The 5082-nt window shown below is 37.3% G+C and overlaps 1 protein-coding gene across 2 annotated transcripts in view; it reads left to right on the top strand.

Annotated features, from left to right (window-relative positions):
* C6 (complement component 6) overlaps nt 1-5082 on the top strand; it is a 137997-nt gene that overhangs the window by 59421 nt on the left and 73494 nt on the right. Inside the window, exon 1 of one of the 2 annotated variants that reach the window (XM_011966375.1) lies at nt 1891-2108. The exons of the other annotated variant lie outside the window; for it this stretch is intronic. The gene's annotated coding sequence lies outside the window, so the exon portion shown is untranslated. Of the gene's footprint in view, nt 1-1890; nt 2109-5082 lie in introns of those variants that run through there. 2 annotated transcript variants of the gene reach the window in all.

The raw sequence follows: 5082 nt of genomic DNA, 5'->3' as shown, positions 1-5082 counted from the left end.
TATGTATCAAACCTGCATGTTGTGCACATGTATCCAAGAACTTAAAGTATAATAAAATAATAATAATAATAAAAGGATGGAAACAAAAAAAAAAAAAAAAGAAAAGAACTCACGAGTGGGATATGTCATTTAACCTTCCAAAAGAACCCAAGATGGAGAACCCAAGTACATTTTTGGAAAAATTCTAGATTCTCAGTTGGTGCTGGCTCAATTCTAGTGTTTGGATCACAGACATTTGCATTCCATCTCAAGGATTTCCCCATACCACCCTTAACTCTCTCCACCTGTGTTTTTCCAGTGCCACAGCATGCAGTCTTACTTCTCTGTCCTCCTCAAAGCCCACACAAATAAAGCCCTCTTTAAGATCATCCTACTGGCAACTAACTTTCCATCTCTCTGTATTAAGACTTCTAGAATTTGCCTTTAGCTCCAAACACTTTGAACTCAGGACAAATGAATTTTATTTTAGTGCCTCAAAGACGAATTAAAGAAAGAAGTATGCAAATTAAATGACATATATTCTTGTCCAGTCACCGAAGATTTCTTTTCCTATTTATCTTCTCTGGTAATAAAGGGTGAAACTGCCATCTCAGCCCCAAACTAGCTTCAACACTGGTCTGCAGCACACCACTCTACTTTCCTCTTTAGGCTCAAATTTCAATCTTTAAAGTCTCAATGTAGTATAAGAGAGTTAAAAAAAAGACTGGAAATCAGATAGTCTGTTTTCCGGTTCTGACTCACTCTGTCCTTAGGAAAGTTACTACCATGTATGTTAAAGTATATGACCTTTGAGTGGTGGTTTCCCAGCTATGCTTCAAGTAATCTGTAGACTTGCTGAGATCATCATTTCCCACCATGTGATGAAAATTCAAGTTGTCTAAGGAATATTTGTTTTAGCTGTTTTCTACTGATTTGAAAAAAGTTTGAAAAGCACTTATTTTACAAATGAGGGACCAGTGTTCCAATGAGGTAAAGTGATTTATTGAAGCTCGCATAGCTGGTAGCTGCTCAGTGCAGAAACAAGACCAGAATATGTATCCACATTCTCATTCTCTTTTTTTTTTTTTTTTTTTTTTTTTTCGCCCAGGCTGGAGTGCAGTGGCACAATCTCGGCTCACTGCAAGCTCCGCCTCCCGGGTTCACGCCATTCTCCTGCCTCAGCCTCCCGAGTAGCTAGGACTACAGGCGCCCGCCACCGCGCCCGGCTAATTTTTTGTTTTTTTAGTAGAAACGGGGTTTCACCATGGTCTCGATCTCCTGACCTTGTGATCCGCCCGCCTCGGCCTCCCAAAGTGCTGGGATTACAGGCGTGAGCCACCGCGCCCGGCTCACATTCTCATTCTCTATAGTTTTTTCTTTTCTATTGCACTATTTTGTTCTGCTTCACCTTAGGATGAAATCCATTTTAGTCAATCTCAAGTTACATTGCAACCATTTCAGAGAAGCATAATCATCATTACATATAAAGAGCCCATTTGATCATTGCTATTTTAATTCTTTCCAAATTAAATTTTCTGTTTGGTTTTGCTGGCATATAGAAACACTTTTTCCTATAATAAACTTGTGTAGATAAATCATACCAAATTGATTTATTAATTCTAATGTTTGTAGATTCTTTTGAATTTTCTACATACACAATCACATTGTCTACAAATAATATTTCTTAAATAGTTACCAATAAATATTCTATAATCAAAAACTAAGAATCTGTACATTCCTAAGGGGGGCAGCAATTTTAAGTAATTAATCTAAAGGATTCTTTAAAATTGAGAGATTTCTATGCAGTAGCAATAGCTACTACAGTAACCCTTGACTTGAAAACTCACTGAAAATTCAAAACTCTGTGTAACATCCAACACCCAGGGTTTCAGGGTTACTGCTGATTGGTGTAATCATTTGCAAAGTTCAAGTTCCAGAGAACATTTATTTTGACAACACTCTAGGTGTTGCTAGGCCTCTGGGATATGACAGCGTTACCTTGTGTTAGCTAGCAATAAGAAAAGAAGCTTTGTTTGGATTAACATATATACCCTCTTCATTGTGCATATCTATTTTTTCCTAAATAATTTACAGGTTAGGTCCGAGGACACTACAAACTCTCCTTAAACGTGAGTAATATGATGATTTCATTTTCAATCTTAATATTTCAAAATTGTTAATCATGTTTCCAACAAAATTACCATTTCATTCACAAAAATACATAACTCAGACTATAACCATTTCTTTGTCTTTCTTTTTTATAATCGCTTTGCTTAAATCTGAAAAGAATCAGAGGTCATGTTTTTTAAACAAATGTCATTCCAGAGGACATTTGAGATCAAGTTTCTCTAGGAGTTAAATTAGTTAAAAGTAAAGCGAACATACTCTTTAGCCAAGGTCAGTCATGCGCCTGGACTACCCAGCTTACCTTGGCTATAGTAAATGTCCTTTCTTGAGCCTCTGGGCATGCACAAAAAAAAAAAAAAAAATAATAAGAAGAAGAAGAAATAAGAAATTTAGTAACTGTAAATGGAGATGTAAAGCAAGAATCTATAGTTGGCGATAAACTAGAGCATCCTCTGAAATCTGTTGGGTAAGATATGCTGAACTGCCTTGCAGACAAATGGTTCATGTGAATGAAATACATTAGTAGGTGACAGGGTAGAATAAGATGGGCTTCATTGTAATTGAAATTCTCTAAATGCTCATAAAGCTATCATCAATGGTTCAATGGGATCACTGATTTTTGGAAAACTCAAGAGAGTATGGCAACTATGAGAAAACTGCAGAATTTCTGCTCTTCTACCATGGCACTGAATTGGAAGACTTTTTCCTATCTTCCTCTATTCACTGAACATTCTTTTATTCTATGTTTGTATGAAAATTGTAAAGTAATGGGTAAAATGCCTGCATGTAATTTTAGATACCTCCAAAATGCCTGGAGATGTGGAAATTAATAAATAAGAAACCATATGATATGATATGCTAGGTCAACATAACAAAAAAGTTCAGAGAAGTAATTATTTTCATTTGAATAAAAATTGTTGCTGGGCATGGTGGCTTGTAATCCCACCACTTTGGGAGGCTGAGGCAGGTGGATCACGAGGTCAGGAGTTCAAGACCAGCCTGGCCAAAGTGGTGAAACCCCAAGTCCACTAAAAATACAAAAAATAGCTGGGCATGATGGCAGGTGCCTGTAATCACAGCTACTTGAGAGGCTGAGTCAGAGAATTGCTTGAACCCAGGAGGCTGAGGTTGCAGTGAGCTGAGATCACGCCATTGTGCTCCAGCCTGGGTGACAGAACATAACTCTGTCTCAAAAAAATAAATAAATAAAAATAAAATTGTTTTAACATAAAACAGTTTTTCTTCCTAACAATAGAATATTAAAAAAGAAAAGCTACCAATTAGCTCTTTCATTAGTACCTCATCAAATAAGTTTTAATGTTTCCATCTTATATCAGGCTCCATATTGCCTCAAAACAGTTACAGCTTAAAGAGAGATCAGAATATTTTATAAGGGTTCTGTTTTTGCAGTTTTTGATGATAATTGGAATAAAACTCACCCATACATTTCAAGCTTTTGGAAGTTAAAATATAGTGTCTGCTGAGAACTGAGAACTAGTAATCTCTTGCAATTTAACTTCTCCAAATTATTTACATGAAAATTTCACAAGAGGCTTTAAGAATTTGTTTTCTCCACAATTGAGAGAAATATTCTGGAAGATATCTGTCTCATCCAACATCTAAAAAGAAAAAAAAAATTAGACAAAAAAGTATCTATTTAGTTTTTCTTGCTGAAAAGATCCCTGTATGAGAAGATTCCAATTTTGGCAGTGGGGAGCAAGGGTGAAGGGTATAGGGAGGTGGTTTCTCTAGTCTATCTAGTGGTTGAAAGGAAAGCTTCACATTATTTGGGAGCCTCAGCTCCCAAGGGCCCTGAAGCCAGTGAAACACCACCCAATCTTGAACTCAGGTTGGATGTTTGGGACTCACATCATATGTCTGATCAAAACCTAAATTCTATCTGGCTATTCTTGTCCCAATACCGTGTGATTCTGTGTTGCTGTGGAAAACCAGGAAATGCGAGTTACTTACGGGTGAACTAGAATCACCTTGCAAGTGGAGTGGGAAAAAAAGCCCCTCATTTTTTTTTTATTATACTTTAAGTTCTAGAGTACATGTGCAGGTTTGTTACATATGTATACATGTACCATGTTGGTAGGCTTCACCCATTAATTCGTCATTTACATTAGGTATATCACCTAATGCTATCCCTCTCCCTTCCCCCCACCCCACCACAGGCCCCAGTGTGTGATGTTCCCCGCCCTGTGTCCAAGTGTTCTCATTGTTCAGTTCCCACCTATGAGTGAGAACACGTGGTGTTTGGTTTTCTATCCTTGCGATAGTTTGCTCAGAATAATAGTTTCCAGTTCCATCCCTTTTTTGGCTGCATAGTATTCCATGGTGTATGTGTGCCACATTTTCTTAATCCAGTCTATCATTAACGGACATTTGGGTTGGTACCACATCTTTGCTATTGTGAATAGTGCCGCAATAAACATATGTGTGCATGTGTCATTATAGGAGCATGATTTATAATCCGTTGGGTGTATACCCAGTTACGGGATGACTGGGTCAAATGCTATTTCTAGTTCTAGATCCTTGAGGAATCGCCACACTGTTTTCCACAATGGTTGAACTAGTTTACAGTTCCACCAACAGTGTAAAAGTGCTCCCATTTCTCCACATCTTGTTCAGCACCTGTTATTTCCTGACTTTCTAATGATTGCCATTCTAACTGGTGTGAGATGGTGTCTCATTGTGGTTTTGATTTTTGTTTCTCTGATGGCCAGTGATGATGACCATTTTTTCACGTGTCTGCTGGGTGCATAAATGTCTTCTTTTGAGAAGTGTCTGTTCAGATACTTGCCCAATTTTTGATGGAGTTGTTTGATTTTTTCTTGTGAATTTGTTTAAGTTCTTTGTAGATTCTAGATATTAGATAATCTTTGTCAGTTGGGTAGATTGTAAAAATTTTCTCCCATCCTGCAGGTTGCCTGTTCACTCTGATGGTAGTTTCAATTGCTGTTCAGAAGCTCT

This window comes from Mandrillus leucophaeus, unplaced genomic scaffold (assembly GCF_000951045.1).
Source record: "Mandrillus leucophaeus isolate KB7577 unplaced genomic scaffold, Mleu.le_1.0 Scaffold119, whole genome shotgun sequence".
Taxonomy (NCBI): domain Eukaryota; kingdom Metazoa; phylum Chordata; class Mammalia; order Primates; family Cercopithecidae; genus Mandrillus; species Mandrillus leucophaeus.
The sequence above is the reverse complement of the archived record's forward strand: the minus strand, read 5'-3'. Positions and strand labels throughout refer to the sequence as shown.